The sequence below is a fragment of the Coregonus lavaretus genome (genome assembly GCF_964263955.1).
Source record: "Coregonus lavaretus genome assembly, contig: HAP1_SCAFFOLD_686, whole genome shotgun sequence".
Classification (NCBI taxonomy): Eukaryota; Metazoa; Chordata; class Actinopteri; order Salmoniformes; family Salmonidae; genus Coregonus; species Coregonus lavaretus.
Window position 1 is genome coordinate 131,709 of NW_028159244.1, and position 20,843 is coordinate 152,551.

Consider the following 20,843-nt stretch of genomic DNA (forward strand, 5'->3'; position numbering starts at 1 on the left):
CTTGCAAGTTCCTCCCCCTCCGCTCCTTGACGGGTTGCGGCATTGCCACGGAAGGATGGGTGTAAGTGTTCTGACAAAAACTTGTCAGGCGCCGTGGTTGAGCGAATGGGCACCTTTCTAGCTGTAGTAGTAGTAGAACCGTGTTCCCAAGCTAGCGTCGACATCGCTGTGTTTACACCGGCAGACGTTGTGCAAACAACTTCCGGCGGAAATGAAATGCGTTTGTGTAGAGTTATGGCGCCACCCGGGATACAGCGCGTAAACTTGTGTATAGAATGAGAGATAGTCAAAACAATGGATCACCATTGCCTCTGTGTCAAAGGCTTCACTCACTGAAAGCACATTATGATTTTGTCAGTGTTTAGAGTGAGTCAAACATTTACAGAGTAATAACCACTTGAAAGAGACAAATGATCGTCAGTAAAAGTAGGTGAGAGGGTGAGAGGTCACGATGACTACAAAACTGATTTATAACTGTGACCTTGCATTCTTCATTATTTTCCTGAGTCACTGTTACATTGGTGAAACACTGAAATAACACAGAAATTCAAATTCAATGCATGTGTTCTCCGAAGTGTGTGTGTGTGTCTCAAGGTAGGTACAGTGGGGGAAAAAAGTATTTAGTCAGCCACCAATTGTGCAAGTTCTCCCACTTAAAAAGATGAGAGATGCCTGTAATTTTCATCATAGGTACACATCAATTATGACAGACAAATTGAGGAAAAAAAATCTAGAAAATCACATTGTAGGATTGTTAATGAATTTATTTGCAAATTATGGTGGAAAATAAGTATTTGGTCACCTACAAACAAGCAAGATTTCTGGCTCTCACAGACCTGTAACTTCTTCTTTAAGAGGCTGCTCTGTCCTCCACTCGTTACCTGTATTAATGGCACCTGTTTGAACTTGTTATCAGTATAAAAGACACCTGTCCACAACCTCAAACAGTCACACTCCAAACTCCACTATGGCCAAGACCAAAGACCTGTCAAAGGACACCAGAAACAAAATTGTAGACCTGCACCAGGCTGGGAAGACTGAATCTGCAATAGGTAAGCAGCTTGGTTTGAAGAAATCAACTGTGGGAGCAATTATTAGGAAATGGAAGACATACAAGACCACTGATAATCTCCCTCGATCTGGGGCTCCACGCAAGATCTCACCCCGTGGGGTCAAAATGATCACAAGAACGGTGAGCAAAAATCCCAGAACCACACGGGGGGACCTAGTGAATGACCTGCAGAGAGCTGGGACCAAAGTAACAAAGCCTACCATCAGTAACACACTACGCCGCCAGGGACTCAAATCCTGCAGTGCCAGACGTGTCCCCCTGCTTAAGCCAGTACATGTCCAGGCCCGTCTGAAGTTTGCTAGAGTGCATTTGGATGATCCAGAAGAGGATTGGGAGAATGTCATATGGTCAGATGAAACCAAAATAGAACTTTTTGGTAAAAACTCAACTCGTCGTGTTTGGAGGACAAAGAATGCTGAGTTGCTTCCAAAGAACACCATACCTACTGTGAAGCATGGGGGTGGAAACATCATGCTTTGGGGCTGTTTTTCTGCAAAGGGCCCAGGATGACTGATCCGTGTAAAGGAAAGAATGAATGGGGCCATGTATCGTGAGATTTTGAGTGAAAACCTCCTTCCATCAGCAAGGGCATTGAAGATGAAACGTGGCTGGGTCTTTCAGCATGACAATGATCCCAAACACACCGCCCGGGCAACGAAGGAGTGGCTTCGTAAGAAGCATTTCAAGGTCCTGGAGTGGCCTAGCCAGTCTCCAGATCTCAACCCCATAGAAAATCTTTGGAGGGAGCTGAAAGTCTGTGTTGCCCAGCGACAGCCCCAAAACATCACTGCTCTAGAGGAGATCTGCATGGAGGAATGGGCCAAAATACCAGCAACAGTGTGTGAAAACCTTGTGAAGACTTACAGAAAACGTTTGACCTGTGTCATTGCCAACAAAGGGTATATAACAATGTATTGAGAAACTTTTGTTATTGACCAAATACTTATTTTCCACCATAATTTGCAAATAAATTCATAAAAAATCCTACAATGTGATTTTCTGGATTTTTTTCTCATTTTGTCTGTCATAGTTGACGTGTACCTATGATGAAAATTACGCGCCTCTCTCATCTTTTTAAGTCGGAAAACTTGCACAATTGGTGGCTGACTAAATACTTTTTTTCCCCACTGTATATATTGTGTAACCTATAGAGACTTTTCAAGCGTGAATAGTGATTATGAAGAACATCATGGCCCGGTCCTAGATGACTTTGTAGAGTGGTGTGAGGAATCACACTTGGTCCTCAATACTAACAAGACCAAAGAGATGTGCATAGACTTCAGGAAGCGTACAACACCTACCTCTGCAACATCTATCAGAGGCCAGAATATAGAAATTGTAGAGGAATATAAATATCTGGGTGTCTTTTTGGACAGTAAGCTTCAGTGGAGTAAATGTACAGACCAGATCTACAAAAAGAGCCAACAGAGACTGTACTTTCTAAAAAAGTTGGGTTCTTTTAATATAGACTGTACTATATTGACTCTGTTTTACAAATCCTTTATTGAGAGTATTTTAACTTTTTGTATTGTTTGTTGGTTTGGCAATGCCACTGTCAGTCAGAGAAACATGCTGAGAAGGATTATTACCACAGCAAGTAAGGTACTTGGAGTCAAACAGACAGGCCTGGATGAGATCTTTAAGGTCAGGGCCCTCTGTAAGGCTCACAAAATCATTTTAGACCCAAGTCACCCCCTGTACCTGGACTTTGAATTACTCCCCTCTGGGCGTAGGTATAGGGCACCCCTCAGTAGGAAAAATAGAACGAGACAATCATTTGTGCCAGGTGTGATATCCCTCTTAAATAGCTCGGGCAAATGTTCCCATTGACCCCGTAAGGCCAGCAGGCTAGTCTTTGTTTTAAATGTTTTATTTCTTATTTCTTATTTTTATTGGTGCGTGACTGTTATTGAAAGTTGTATTGTCAATCTTGTTTTGTATTTAACGCCACTTTAAATGTGTACATGACACTGCAACAAAATTTCCCCATGGGGACAATAAAGTAAGTAAGTAAGTATGTTGAATATCTATTGAATATCTGTCTATCTAGCTTGGCTATAGCATCCCAGATTGTGGTTAAAAGCTGTAGTAGTAGTAGTCTACTCTTTGGCAAGTATTAGCTATACAATATCAGTTATTACATATCTATTTCACATGTTTACCAACCGATACAGTCAGTGTAAACTATCTACCTGATTCAGCCGAAGTCTTCGCTGTACTTTGTAGTTTTGGCTGTTACTGTACATTATGGCTAGCAACCGAACTTCTCTACATTGGACTGTTGAGGCGACACCTCATCTGGTGTCAGAACGAAAGGCGGGAAAAGTCCTCGGCTGTCACGAGGCGACACCTCATCTAGTGTCAGAACGAAAGGCGGGAAAAGTCCTCGGCTGTCACGAGGCGACACCTCATCTAGTGTCAGAACGAAAGGCGGGAAAAGTCCTCGGCTGTCACGAGGCGACACCTCATCTAGTGTCAGAACGAAAGGCGGGAAAAGTCCTCGGCTGTCACGAGGCAGGGCCGTTGATAGCTTCTGACAGTAGAGGTGACCGCGTTGATACGACGTCACCATGTCACGTCTGCTTTACGTCAGCTAGTGGAACGCACGTTTCCCCTCATTCGTATTACTAAACCAGTCCGTCATATATATCGGGTTCTTTCTTTTTTTCTATATGTTTTATTTGACTGCAAAATAACTACCCACTTGGCACATATTTCAGTTCAACGTTTAGTTTTGATTTACATTTGGTTAAGTTATCATTGGATTTAGGTTAAACGTTGGGGGGGGGGGGGGGAATACGAAACGGATTACCTTTTTCAAATTTTACACGTTGATTCAACCTCAACACATATTGTTTCGGTTGAAATGACGTGGAAATAACGTTTCAACCAGTTTTTGCCCAGTGGGTAGGAATTGTGTGGGTAGGAATTGTGTGGGTAGGAATTGTAGGCTGTAACACATTTTTGTGTTATTGATCAAATCAACTAGGAGGGCATGTTATGACATCATGCTGTGGTACGTTCACTTTGCTGTATAGTAGTATTGCAATACATGTTTTAGCTATAACCACCTTTGTCCACGTGGGGGCAGTGTTTATAAGCATTTAAAAACTGTTACAGTATTGAGCTGATAGCGCTTCATAGACTGAACAGGTTCAGTGACTTTCTCATTTTCCTGTTTGGTTCTGCACTATTTTTCACTTGAGTGTTTGCCGACGACACAACAGTGGTTGGCCTGATCACCGACAACGATGAGACAGCCTATAGGGAGGAGGTCAGAGACCTGGCCGTGTGGTGCCAGGATAACACCGGTACCCCCCTGTATATATAGGCTCCCTACTGTTATTTTATTTTACTTCTGCTCTTTTTTTCTCAACACTTTTTTGTTGTTGTTTTATTTTACTTTTTTATTAGAAAATAAATGCACTGTTGGTTAAGGGCTGTAAGTAAGCATTTCACTGTAATGTCTGCACCTGTTGTATTCGGCGCATGTGGCCAATAAAATTTGATTTGATTTGATTTGATTCTTCCATAACTTATTTTCTAATTTCTTTAATTATCATCTTGCCTTCTTCTTAAACTACAGAGACACCATGTATCCATGTCTACGCTCCATGTTCATAGAATGTTCTACAATTTACTGCTGAAACACAATGAAAAGCCGGACTCAACTTGATTTTTAACCAAACAAATCGGAGAAAAAAGCCACCTCCTCTCTTGTCTGTATTGTTCAGGTAGACAGAATTTTTAGAAAATGTCATAATTCTTACTAATTTAAAAAGACCACAAAGGACCACATAGGCTACTACACACTAGAACAGAATGGAACACACAGCAGCTGGAAGAGAATCATGTGACTAGAGGAAACCTACCCTGAGGTACCAATCTATTTCTGTCCTCATCACAAGTAAACTACTATTAGAAAAATATACAAAAACACTATATAGATTGTAATACGTCCTAAAACACTGATAAAAGGACCAGAATATTAGCATTATTACACATACAATAAAAGGCTGCAAAAACTATTATTAGTAAAGTAAAAAAGACTCCGGGAGAGTTGAGATGTTCTGTCTGCTGTCTGTATAGATAGCAATACATCCTAAAACACTGACAAAAGGACCAGAATATGTTCTGTCTGCTGTCTGTATAGATAGCAATACATCCTAAAACACTGACAAAAGGACCAGAATATGTTCTGTCTGCTGTCTGTATAGATAGCAATACATCCTAAAACACTGACAAAAGGACCAGAATATGTTCTGTCTGCTGTCTGTATAGATAGCAATACATCCTAAAACACTGACAAAAGGACCAGAATATGTTCTGTCTGCTGTCTGTATAGATAGCAATACATCCTAAAACACTGACAAAAGGACCAGAATATGTTCTGTCTGCTGTCTGTATAGATAGCAATACATCCTAAAACACTGACAAAAGGACCAGAATATGTTCTGTCTGCTGTCTGTATAGATAGCAATACATCCTAAAACACTGACAAAAGGACCAGAATATGTTCTGTCTGCTGTCTGTATAGATAGCAATACATCCTAAAACACTGACAAAAGGACCAGAATATGTTCTGTCTGCTGTCTGTATAGATAGCAATACATCCTAAAACACTGACAAAAGGACCAGAATATGTTCTGTCTGCTGTCTGTATAGATAGCAATACATCCTAAAACACTGACAAAAGGACCAGAATATGTTCTGTCTGCTGTCTGTATAGATAGCAATACATCCTAAAACACTGACAAAAGGACCAGAATATGTTCTGTCTGCTGTCTGTATAGATAGCAATACATCCTAAAACACTGACAAAAGGACCAGAATATGTTCTGTCTGCTGTCTGTATAGATAGCAATACATCCTAAAACACTGACAAAAGGACCAGAATATGTTCTGTCTGCTGTCTGTATAGATAGCAATACATCCTAAAACACTGACAAAAGGACCAGAATATGTTCTGTCTGATGTCTGTATAGATAGCAATACATCCTAAAACACTGACAAAAGGACCAGAATATGTTCTGTCTGATGTCTGTATAGATAGCAATACATCCTAAAACACGGACAAAAGGACCAGAATATGTTCTGTCTGATGTCTGTATAGATAGCAATACATCCTAAAACACTGACAAAAGGACCAGAATATGTTCTGTCTGATGTCTGTATAGATAGCAATACATCCTAAAACACTGACAAAAGGACCAGAATATGTTCTGTCTGCTGTCTGTATAGATAGCAATACATCCTAAAACACTGACAAAAGGACCAGAATATGTTCTGTCTGCTGTCTGTATAGATAGCAATACATCCTAAAACACTGACAAAAGGACCAGAATATGTTCTGTCTGCTGTCTGTATAGATAGCAATACATCCTAAAACACTGACAAAAGGACCAGAATATGTTCTGTCTGCTGTCTGTATAGATAGCAATACATCCTAAAACACTGACAAAAGGACCAGAATATGTTCTGTCTGCTGTCTGTATAGATAGCAATACATCCTAAAACACTGACAAAAGGACCAGAATATGTTCTGTCTGATGTCTATATAGATAGCAATACATCCTAAAACACTGACAAAAGGACCAGAATATGTTCTGTCTGCTGTCTGTATAGATAGCAATACATCCTAAAACACTGACAAAAGGACCAGAATATGTTCTGTCTGCTGTCTGTATAGATAGCAATACATCCTAAAACACTGACAAAAGGACCAGAATATGTTCTGTCTGCTGTCTGTATAGATAGCAATACATCCTAAAACACTGACAAAAGGACCAGAATATGTTCTGTCTGCTGTCTGTATAGATAGCAATACATCCTAAAACACTGACAAAAGGACCAGAATATGTTCTGTCTGCTGTCTGTATAGATAGCAATACATCCTAAAACACTGACAAAAGGACCAGAATATGTTCTGTCTGATGTCTGTATAGATAGCAATACATCCTAAAACACTGACAAAAGGACCAGAATATGTTCTGTCTGATGTCTGTATAGATAGCAATACATCCTAAAACACTGACAAAAGGACCAGAATATGTTCTGTCTGATGTCTGTATAGATAGCAATACATCCTAAAACACTGACAAAAGGACCAGAATATGTTCTGTCTGATGTCTATATAGATAGCAATACATCCTAAAACACTGACAAAAGGACCAGAATATGTTCTGTCTGCTGTCTGTATAGATAGCAATACATCCTAAAACACTGACAAAAGGACCAGAATATGTTCTGTCTGCTGTCTGTATAGATAGCAATACATCCTAAAACACTGACAAAAGGACCAGAATATGTTCTGTCTGCTGTCTCTATAGATAGCAATACATCCTAAAACACTGACAAAAGGACCAGAATATGTTCTGTCTGCTGTCTGTATAGATAGCAATACATCCTAAAACACTGACAAAAGGACCAGAATATGTTCTGTCTGCTGTCTGTATAGATAGCAATACATCCTAAACACTGACAAAAGGACCAGAATATGTTCTGTCTGATGTCTGTATAGATAGCAATACATCCTAAAACACGGACAAAAGGACCAGAATATGTTCTGTCTGATGTCTGTATAGATAGCAATACATCCTAAAACACTGACAAAAGGACCAGAATATGTTCTGTCTGCTGTCTGTATAGATAGCAATACATCCTAAAACACTGACAAAAGGACCAGAATATGTTCTGTCTGCTGTCTGTATAGATAGCAATACATCCTAAAACACTGACAAAAGGACCAGAATATGTTCTGTCTGCTGTCTGTATAGATAGCAATACATCCTAAAACACTGACAAAAGGACCAGAATATGTTCTGTCTGCTGTCTGTATAGATAGCAATACATCCTAAAACACTGACAAAAGGACAAGAATATGTTCTGTCTGCTGTCTGTATAGATAGCAATACATCCTAAAACACTGACAAAAGGACCAGAATATGTTCTGTCTGCTGTCTGTATAGATAGCAATACATCCTAAAACACTGACAAAAGGACCAGAATATGTTCTGTCTGCTGTCTGTATAGATAGCAATACATCCTAAAACACTGACAAAAGGACCAGAATATGTTCTGTCTGCTGTCTGTATAGATAGCAATACATCCTAAAACACTGACAAAAGGACCAGAATATGTTCTGTCTGCTGTCTGTATAGATAGCAATACATCCTAAAACACTGACAAAAGGACCAGAATATGTTCTGTCTGCTGTCTGTATAGATAGCAATACATCCTAAAACACTGACAAAAGGACCAGAATATGTTCTGTCTGCTGTCTGTATAGATAGCAATACATCCTAAAACACTGACAAAAGGACCAGAATATGTTCTGTCTGCTGTCTGTATAGATAGCAATACATCCTAAAACACTGACAAAAGGACCAGAATATGTTCTGTCTGCTGTCTGTATAGATAGCAATACATCCTAAAACACTGACAAAAGTACCAGAATATGTTCTGTCTGCTGTCTGTATAGATAGCAATACATCCTAAAACACTGACAAAAGGACCAGAATATGTTCTGTCTGCTGTCTGTATAGATAGCAATACATCCTAAAACACTGACAAAAGGACCAGAATATGTTCTGTCTGCTGTCTGTATAGATAGCAATACATCCTAAAACACTGACAAAAGGACCAGAATATGTTCTGTCTGCTGTCTGTATAGATAGCAATACATCCTAAAACACTGACAAAAGGACCAGAATATGTTCTGTCTGCTGTCTGTATAGATAGCAATACATCCTAAAACACTGACAAAAGGACCAGAATATGTTCTGTCTGCTGTCTGTATAGATAGCAATACATCCTAAAACACTGACAAAAGGACCAGAATATGTTCTGTCTGCTGTCTGTATAGATAGCAATACATCCTAAAACACTGACTAAAGGACCAGAATATGTTCTGTCTGCTGTCTGTATAGATAGCAATACATCCTAAAACACTGACAAAAGGACCAGAATATGTTCTGTCTGCTGTCTGTATAGATAGCAATACATCCTAAAACACTGACAAAAGGACCAGAATATGTTCTGTCTGCTGTCTGTATAGATAGCAATACATCCTAAAACACTGACAAAAGGACCAGAATATGTTCTGTCTGCTGTCTGTATAGATAGCAATACATCCTAAAACACTGACAAAAGGACCAGAATATGTTCTGTCTGCTGTCTGTATAGATAGCAATACATCCTAAAACACTGACAAAAGGACCAGAATATGTTCTGTCTGCTGTCTGTATAGATAGCAATACATCCTAAAACACTGACAAAAGGACCAGAATATGTTCTGTCTGCTGTCTGTATAGATAGCAATACATCCTAAAACACTGACAAAAGGACCAGAATATGTTCTGTCTTCTGTCTGTATAGATAGCAATACATCCTAAAACACTGACAAAAGGACCAGAATATGTTCTGTCTGCTGTCTGTATAGATAGCAATACATCCTAAAACACTGACAAAAGGACCAGAATATGTTCTGTCTGCTGTCTGTATAGATAGCAATACATCCTAAAACACTGACAAAAGGACCAGAATATGTTCTGTCTGCTGTCTGTATAGATAGCAATACATCCTAAAACACTGACAAAAGGACCAGAATATGTTCTGTCTGCTGTCTGTATAGATAGCAATACATCCTAAAACACTGACAAAAGGACCAGAATATGTTCTGTCTGCTGTCTGTATAGAAGGCAATACATCCTAAAACACTGACAAAAGGACCAGAATATGTTCTGTCTGCTGTCTGTATAGATAGCAATACATCCTAAAACACTGACAAAAGGACCAGAATATGTTCTGTCTGCTGTCTGTATAGATAGCAATACATCCTAAAACACTGACAAAAGGACCAGAATATGTTCTGTCTGCTGTCTGTATAGATAGCAATACATCCTAAAACACTGACAAAAGGACCAGAATATGTTCTGTCTGCTGTCTGTATAGATAGCAATACATCCTAAAACACTGACAAAAGGACCAGAATATGTTCTGTCTGCTGTCTGTATAGATAGCAATACATCCTAAAACACTGACAAAAGGACCAGAATATGTTCTGTCTGCTGTCTGTATAGATAGCAATACATCCTAAAACACTGACAAAAGGACCAGAATATGTTCTGTCTGCTGTCTGTATAGATAGCAATACATCCTAAAACACTGACAAAAGGACCAGAATATGTTCTGTCTGATGTCTGTATAGATAGCAATACATCCTAAAACACTGACAAAAGGACCAGAATATGTTCTGTCTGATGTCTGTATAGATAGCAATACATCCTAAAACACGGACAAAAGGACCAGAATATGTTCTGTCTGATGTCTGTATAGATAGCAATACATCCTAAAACACTGACAAAAGGACCAGAATATGTTCTGTCTGATGTCTATATAGATAGCAATACATCCTAAAACACTGACAAAAGGACCAGAATATGTTCTGTCTGCTGTCTGTATAGATAGCAATACATCCTAAAACACTGACAAAAGGACCAGAATATGTTCTGTCTGCTGTCTGTATAGATAGCAATACATCCTAAAACACTGACAAAAGGACCAGAATATGTTCTGTCTGCTGTCTCTATAGATAGCAATACATCCTAAAACACTGACAAAAGGACCAGAATATGTTCTGTCTGCTGTCTGTATAGATAGCAATACATCCTAAAACACTGACAAAAGGACCAGAATATGTTCTGTCTGCTGTCTGTATAGATAGCAATACATCCTAAAACACTGACAAAAGGACCAGAATATGTTCTGTCTGATGTCTGTATAGATAGCAATACATCCTAAAACACGGACAAAAGGACCAGAATATGTTCTGTCTGATGTCTGTATAGATAGCAATACATCCTAAAACACTGACAAAAGGACCAGAATATGTTCTGTCTGATGTCTGTATAGATAGCAATACATCCTAAAACACTGACAAAAGGACCAGAATATGTTCTGTCTGCTGTCTGTATAGATAGCAATACATCCTAAAACACTGACAAAAGGACCAGAATATGTTCTGTCTGCTGTCTGTATAGATAGCAATACATCCTAAAACACTGACAAAAGGACCAGAATATGTTCTGTCTGCTGTCTGTATAGATAGCAATACATCCTAAAACACTGACAAAAGGACAAGAATATGTTCTGTCTGCTGTCTGTATAGATAGCAATACATCCTAAAACACTGACAAAAGGACCAGAATATGTTCTGTCTGCTGTCTGTATAGATAGCAATACATCCTAAAACACTGACAAAAGGACCAGAATATGTTCTGTCTGCTGTCTGTATAGATAGCAATACATCCTAAAACACTGACAAAAGGACCAGAATATGTTCTGTCTGCTGTCTGTATAGATAGCAATACATCCTAAAACACTGACAAAAGGACCAGAATATGTTCTGTCTGCTGTCTGTATAGATAGCAATACATCCTAAAACACTGACAAAAGGACCAGAATATGTTCTGTCTGCTGTCTGTATAGATAGCAATACATCCTAAAACACTGACAAAAGGACCAGAATATGTTCTGTCTGCTGTCTGTATAGATAGCAATACATCCTAAAACACTGACAAAAGGACCAGAATATGTTCTGTCTGCTGTCTGTATAGATAGCAATACATCCTAAAACACTGACAAAAGGACCAGAATATGTTCTGTCTGCTGTCTGTATAGATAGCAATACATCCTAAAACACTGACAAAAGTACCAGAATATGTTCTGTCTGCTGTCTGTATAGATAGCAATACATCCTAAAACACTGACAAAAGGACCAGAATATGTTCTGTCTGCTGTCTGTATAGATAGCAATACATCCTAAAACACTGACAAAAGGACCAGAATATGTTCTGTCTGCTGTCTGTATAGATAGCAATACATCCTAAAACACTGACAAAAGGACCAGAATATGTTCTGTCTGCTGTCTGTATAGATAGCAATACATCCTAAAACACTGACAAAAGGACCAGAATATGTTCTGTCTGCTGTCTGTATAGATAGCAATACATCCTAAAACACTGACAAAAGGACCAGAATATGTTCTGTCTGCTGTCTGTATAGATAGCAATACATCCTAAAACACTGACAAAAGGAACAGAATATGTTCTGTCTGCTGTCTGTATAGATAGCAATACATCCTAAAACACTGACTAAAGGACCAGAATATGTTCTGTTTGCTGTCTGTATAGATAGCAATACATCCTAAAACACTGACAAAAGGACCAGAATATGTTCTGTCTGCTGTCTGTATAGATAGCAATACATCCTAAAACACTGACAAAAGGACCAGAATATGTTCTGTCTGCTGTCTGTATAGATAGCAATACATCCTAAAACACTGACAAAAGGACCAGAATATGTTCTGTCTGCTGTCTGTATAGATAGCAATACATCCTAAAACACTGACAAAAGGACCAGAATATGTTCTGTCTGCTGTCTGTATAGATAGCAATACATCCTAAAACACTGACAAAAGGACCAGAATATGTTCTGTCTGCTGTCTGTATAGATAGCAATACATCCTAAAACACTGACAAAAGGACCAGAATATGTTCTGTCTGCTGTCTGTATAGATAGCAATACATCCTAAAACACTGACAAAAGGACCAGAATATGTTCTGTCTTCTGTCTGTATAGATAGCAATACATCCTAAAACACTGACAAAAGGACCAGAATATGTTCTGTCTGCTGTCTGTATAGATAGCAATACATCCTAAAACACTGACAAAAGGACCAGAATATGTTCTGTCTGCTGTCTGTATAGATAGCAATACATCCTAAAACACTGACAAAAGGACCAGAATATGTTCTGTCTGCTGTCTGTATAGATAGCAATACATCCTAAAACACTGACAAAAGGACCAGAATATGTTCTGTCTGCTGTCTGTATAGATAGCAATACATCCTAAAACACTGACAAAAGGACCAGAATATGTTCTGTCTGCTGTCTGTATAGAAGGCAATACATCCTAAAACACTGACAAAAGGACCAGAATATGTTCTGTCTGCTGTCTGTATAGATAGCAATACATCCTAAAACACTGACAAAAGGACCAGAATATGTTGTGTCTGCTGTCTGTATAGATAGCAATACATCCTAAAACCCTGACAAAAGGACCAGAATATGTTCTGTCTGCTGTCTGTATAGATAGCAATACATCCTAAAACACTGACAAAAGGACCAGAATATGTTCTGTCTGCTGTCTGTATAGATAGCAATACATCCTAAAACACTGACAAAAGGACCAGAATATGTTCTGTCTGCTGTCTGTATAGATAGCAATACATCCTAAAACACTGCACTGACAAAAGGACCAGAATATGTTCTGTCTGCTGTCTGTATAGATAGCAATACATCCTAAAACACTGACAAAAGGACCAGAATATGTTCTGTCTGCTGTCTGTATAGATAGCAATACATCCTAAAACACTGACAAAAGGACCAGAATATGTTCTGTCTGCTGTCTGTATAGATAGCAATATATCCTAAAACACTGACAAAAGGACCAGAATATGTTCTGTCTGCTGTCTGTATAGATAGCAATACATCCTAAAACACTGACAAAAGGACCAGAATATGTTCTGTCTGCTGTCTGTATAGATAGCAATAGATCCTAAAACACTGACAAAAGGACCAGAATATGTTCTGTCTGCTGTCTGTATAGATAGCAATACATCCTAAAACACTGACAAAAGGATTAGAATATGTTCTGTCTGCTGTCTGTATAGATAGCAATACATCCTAAAACACTGACAAAAGGACCAGAATATGTTCTGTCTGCTGTCTGTATAGATAGCAATACATCCTAAAACACTGACAAAATGACCAGAATATGTTCTGTCTGCTGTCTGTATAGATAGCAATACATCCTAAAACACTGACAAAAGGACCAGAATATGTTCTGTCTGCTGTCTGTATAGATAGCAATACATCCTAAAACACTGACAAAAGGACCAGAATGTTCTGTCTGCTGTTCGTATACAGTGGCTTGCGAAAGTATTCACCCCCCCTTGGCATTTTTCCAATTTTGTTGCCTTACAACCTGGAATTAAAATAGATTTTTGTGGGGTTTGTATCATTTTATTTACACAATATGCCTACCACTTTGAAGATGCAAAGTATTTTTTATTGTGAAACAAACAAGAAATAAGACAAAAAAACAGAAAACTTCAACGTGCATAACTATTCACCCCCCCCAAAGTCAATACTTTGTAGAGCCACCTTTTGCAGCAATTACAGCTGGAAGTCTCTTGGGGTAAGTCTCTATAAGCTTGGCACATCTAGCCACTGGGATTTTTGCCCATTCTTCAAGGCAAAACTGCTCCAGCTCCTTCAAGTTGGATGGGTTCCGCTGGTGTACAGCAATCTTTAAGTCATACCACAGATTCTCAATTGGATTGAGGTCTGGGCTTTGACTAGGCCATTCCAAGGCATTTAAATGTTTCCCCTTAAACCACTTGAGTGTTGCTTTAGCAGTATGCTTAGGGTCATTGCCCTGCTGGAAGGCAAACCTCCATCCCAGTCTCAAATCTCTGGAAGACTGAAACAGGTTTCCCTCAAGAACTTCCCTGTATTTAGCGCCATCCATCATTACAATAATAATATGCCATTTAGCAGACGCTTTTATCCAAAGCAACTTACAGTCGTGTGTGCATACATTTTTGTGTATGGGTGGTCCCGGGGATCGAACCCACTACCTTGGCGTTACAAGCGCCGTGCTCTACCAGCTGAGCTACAGAGGACCACATTATTCCTTCAATTCTGACCAGTTTCCCAGTCCCTGCCGATGAAAAACATCCCACAGCATGATGCTGCCACCACGCTTCACTGTGGGGATGGTGTTCTCGGGGTGATGAGAGGTGTTGGGTTTGCGCCAGACAAAGCTATTTCCTTGATGGCCAAAAATCATTTTTTTATAATGGATTTAATGGTGCTCTGTGGGATGTTCAAAGGGTCTGATATTTTTTTATAACCCAACCCTGATCTGTACTTCTCCACAACTTTGTCCCTGACCTATTTGGAGAGCTCCTTGGTCTTCATGGTGTCGCTTGCTTGGTGGTGCCCCTTGCTTAGTGGTGTTGCAGACTCTGGGAACTTTCAGAACAGGTGTATATATACTGAGATCATGTGACAGATCATGTGACACTTAGATTGCACACAGGTGGACTTTATTTAACTAATTATGTGACTTCTGAAGGTAATTGGTTGCACCAGATCTTATTTAGGGGCTTCATAGCAAAGGGGGTGAATACATATGCACGCACCACTTTTCCGTTATTTATTTTGTCAAATTATTTTTTTTGTAGTTATTTTTTTCATTTCACTTCACCAATTTGGACAATTTAAATTACAGGTTGTAATGCAACAAAATAGGAAAAATGCCAAGTGGGGTGAATACTTTACAATGCACTGTAGATAGTAATATGTCCTCAACACTGACTAGGTATCCCCTCTCCTCAACACTGACTAGGTATCCCCTCTCCTCAACACTGACTAGGTGTCCCCTCTCCTCAACACTGACTAGGTATCCCCTCTCCTCAACACTGACTAGGTGTCCCCTCTCCTCAACACTGACTAGGTATCCCCTCTCCTCAACACTGACTAGGTATCCCCTCTCCTCAACACTGACTAGGTATCCCCTCTCCTCAACACTGACTAGGTATCCCCTCTCCTCAACACTGACTAGGTATCCCCTCTCCCTCTCCTCAACACTGACTAGGTATCCCCTCTCCTCAACACTGACTAGGTGTCTCCTCAACACTGACTAGGTGTCTCCTCAACACTGACTAGGTATCCCCTCTCCTCAACACTGACTAGGTATCCCCTCTCCTCAACACTGACTAGGTATCCCCTCTCCTCAACACTGACTAGGTATCCCCTCTCCTCAACACTGACTAGGTGTCTCCTCAACACTGACTAGGTGTCTCCTCAACACTGACTAGGTGTCTCCTCAACACTGACTAGGTATCCCCTCTCCTCAACACTGACTAGGTATCCCCTCTCCTCAACACTGACTAGGTATCCCCTCTCCTCAACACTGACTAGGTATCCCCTCTCCTCAACACTGACTAGGTATCCCCTCTCCTCAACACTGACTAGGTATCCCCTCTCCTCAACACTGACTAGGTATCCCCTCTCCTCAACACTGACTAGGTATCCCCTCTCCTCAACACTGACTAGGTATCCCCTCAACACTGACTAGGTATCCCCTCTCCTCAACACTGACTAGGTATCCCCTCTCCTCAACACTGACTAGGTATCCCCTCTCCTCAACACTGACTAGGTATCCCCTCTCCTCAACACTGACTAGGTATCCCCTCTCCTCAACACTGACTAGGTATCCCCTCTCCTCAACACTGACTAGGTATCCCCTCTCCTCAACACTGACTAGGTATCCCCTCTCCTCAACACTGACTAGGTATCCCCTCTCCTCAACACTGACTAGGTACCCCCTCTCCTCAACACTGACTAGGTATCCCCTCTCCTCAATACTGACTAGGTATCCCCTCTCCTCAACACTGACTAGGTATCCCCTCTCCTCAACACTGACTAGGTATCCCCTCTCCTCAACACTGACTAGGTATGCCCTCACCTCAACACTGACTAGGTATCCCCTCTCCTCAACACTGACTAGCTATCCCCTCTCCTCAACACTGACTAGGTATCCCCTCTCCTCAACACTGACTAGGTATCCCCTCTCCTCAACACTGACTAGGTGTCTCCTCAATACTGACTAGGTATCCCCTCTCCTCAACACTGACTAGGTATCCCCTCTCCTCAACACTGACTAGGTGTCTCCTCAATACTGACTAGGTACCCCCTCTCCTCAACACTGACTAGGTATCCCCTCTCCTCAACACTGACTAGGTATCCCCTCTCCTCAACACTGACTAGGTATCCCCTCTCCTCAACACTGACTAGGTATCCCCTCTCCTCAACACTGACTAGGTATCCCCTCTCCTCAACACTGACTAGGTATCCCCTCTCCTCAACACTGACTAGGTACCCCCTCTCCTCAACACTGACTAGGTATCCCCTCTCCTCAACACTGACTAGGTATCCCCTCTCCTCAACACTGACTAGGTATCCCCTCTCCTCAACACTGACTAGGTATCCCCTCTCCTCAACACTGACTAGGTATGCCCTCACCTCAACACTGACTAGGTATCCCCTCTCCTCAACACTGACTAGGTATCCCCTCTCCTCAACACTGACTAGGTATCCCCTCTCCTCAACACTGACTAGGTATCCCCTCTCCTCAACACTGACTAGGTGTCTCCTCAATACTGACTAGGTATCCCCTCTCCTCAACACTGACTAGGTATCCCCTCTCCTCAACACTGACTAGGTATCCCCTCTCCTCAACACTGACTAGGTATCCCCTCTCCTCAACACTGACTAGGTATCCCCTCTCCCTCTCCTCAACACTGACTAGGTATCCCCTCTCCTCAACACTGACTAGGTATCCCCTCTCCTCAACACTGACTAGGTATCCCCTCTCCTCAACACTGACTAGGTATCCCCTCTCCTCAACACTGACTAGGTATCCCCTCTCCTCAATACTGACTAGGTATCCCTTCTCCTCAACACTGACTAGGTATCCCCTCTCATCAACACTGACTAGGTATCCCCTCTCCTCAACACTGACTAGGTACCCCCTCTCCTCAACACTGACTAGGTATCCCCTCTCCTCAACACTGACTAGGTGTCTCCTCAACACTGACTAGGTATCCCCTCTCCTCAACACTGACTAGGTATCCCCTCTCCTCAACACTGACTAGGTATCCCCTCAACACTGACTAGGTATCCCCTCTCCTCAACACTGACTAGGTATCCCCTCTCCTCAACACTGACTAGGTGTCTCCTCAATACTGACTAGGTATCCCCTCTCCTCAACACTGACTAGGTATCCCCTCTCCTCAACACTGACTAGGTATCCCCTCTCCTCAACACTGACTAGGTATCCCCTCTCCTCAACACTGACTAGGTATGCCCTCTCCTCAACACTGACTAGGTATCCCCTCTCCTCAACACTGACTAGGTATCCCCTCTCCTCAACACTGACTAGGTATCCCCTCTCCTCAACACTGACTAGGTATCCCCTCTCCTCAACACTGACTAGGTATCCCCTCTCCTCAACACTGACTAGGTATCCCCTCTCCTCAACACTGACTAGGTATCCCCTCTCCTGAACACTGACTAGGTGTCTCCTCAATACTGACTACGTATCCCCTCTCCTCAACACTGACTAGGTATCCCCTCTCCTCAACACTGACTAGGTATCCCCTCTCCTCAACACTGACTAGGTATCCCCTCTCCTCAACACTGACTAGGTATCCCCTCTCCTCAACACTGACTAGGTATCCCCTCTCCTCAACACTGACTAGGTATCCCCTCTCCTCAACACTGACTAGGTGTCTCCTCAATACTGACTAGGTATCCCCTCTCCTCAACACTGACTAGGTATCCCCTCTCCTCAACACTGACTAGGTGTCTCCTCAAAGCTGACTAGGTATCCCCTCTCCTCAACACTGACTAGGTGTCTCCTCAACACTGACTAGGTATCCCCTCTCCTCAACACTGACTAGGTATCCCCTCTCCTCAACACTGACTAGGTATCCCCTCTCCTCAACACTGACTAGGTATCCCCTCTCCTCAACACTGACTAGGTATCCCCTCAACACTGACTAGGTATCCCCTCCCCTCAACACTGACTAGGTATCCCCTCTCCTCAACACTGACTAGGTATCCCCTCTCCTCAACACTGACTAGGTATCCCCTCAACACTGACTAGGTATCCCCTCCCCTCAACACTGACTAGGTATCCCCTCAACACTGACTAGGTATCCCCTCTCCTCAACACTGACTAGGTATCCCCTCTCCTCAACACTGACTAGGTATCCCCTCTCCTCAACACTGACTAGGTATCCCCTCTCCTCAACACTGACTAGGTATCCCCTCTCCTCAACACTGACTAGGTATCCCCTCTCCTCAACACTGACTAGGTATCCCCTCAACACTGACTAGGTATCCCCTCTCCTCAACACTGACTAGGTACCCCTCTCCTCAACACTGACTAGGTATCCCCTCTCCTCAACACTGACTAGGTATCCCCTCTCCTCAACACTGACTAGGTATCCCCTCTCCTCAACACTGACTAGGTATCCCCTCTCCTCAACACTGACTAGGTATCCCCTCTCCTCAACACTGACTAGGTATCCCCTCTCCTCAACACTGACTAGGTATCCCATCTCCTCAACACTGACTAGGTATCCCCTCTCCTCAACACTGACTAGGTATCCCCTCTCCTCAACACTGACTAGGTATCCCCTCTCCTCAACACTGACTAGGTATCCCCTCTCCTCAACACTGACTAGGTATGCCCTCTCCTCAACACTGACTAGGTATCCCCTCTCCTCAACACTGACTAGGTATCCCCTCTCCTCAACACTGACTAGGTATCCCCTCTCCTCAACACTGACTAGGTATCCCCTCTCCTCAACACTGACTAGGTATCCCCTCTCCTCAACACTGACTAGGTATCCCCTCTCCTCAACACTGACTAGGTATCCCCTCTCCTCAATACTGACTACGTATCCCCTCTCCTCAACACTGACTAGGTATCCCCTCTCCTCAACACTGACTAGGTGTCTCCTCAATACTGACTACGTATCCCCTCTCCTCAACACTGACTAGGTATCCCCTCTCCTCAACACTGACTAGGTATCCCCTCTCCTCAACACTGACTAGGTATCCCCTCTCCTCAACACTGACTAGGTGTCTCCTCAACACTGACTAGGTATCCCCTCTCCTCAACACTGACTAGGTGTCTCCTCAATACTGACTAGGTATCCCCTCTCCTCAACACTGACTAGGTATCCCCTCTCCTCAACACTGACTAGGTGTCTCCTCAACACTGACTAGGTATCCCCTCTCCTCAACACTGACTAGGTGTCTCCTCAACACTGACTAGGTATCCCCTCTCCTCAACACTGACTAGGTATCCCCTCTCCTCAACACTGACTAGGTATCCCCTCTCCTCAACACTGACTAGGTATCCCCTCTCCTCAACACTGACTAGGTATCCCCTCTCCTCAACACTGACTAGGTATCCCCTCAACACTGACTAGGTATCCCCTCCCCTCAACACTGACTAGGTATCCCCTCTCCTCAACACTGACTAGGTATCCCCTCTCCTCAACACTGACTAGGTATCCCGTCAACACTGACTAGGTATCCCCTCCCCTCAACACTGACTAGGTATCCCCTCAACACTGACTAGGTATCCCCTCTCCTCAACACTGACTAGGTATCCCCTCTCCTCAACACTGACTAGGTATCCCCTCTCCTCAACACTGACTAGGTATCCCCTCTCCTCAACACTGACTAGGTGTCCCCTCTCCTCAACACTGACTAGGTATCCCCTCTCCTCAACACTGACTAGGTATCCCCTCAACACTGACTAGGTATCCCCTCTCCTCAACACGGACTAGGTACCCCTCTCCTCAACACTGACTAGGTATCCCCTCTCCTCAACACTGACTAGGTATCCCCTCTCCTCAACACTGACTAGGTATCCCCTCTCCTCAACACTGACTAGGTATCCCCTCTCCTCAACACTGACTAGGTATCCCCTCTCCTCAACACTGACTAGGTATCCCCTCTCCTCAACACTGACTAGGTATCCCCTCTCCTCAACACTGACTAGGTATCCCCTCTCCTCAACACTGACTAGGTATCCCCTCTCCTCAACACTGACTAGGTAT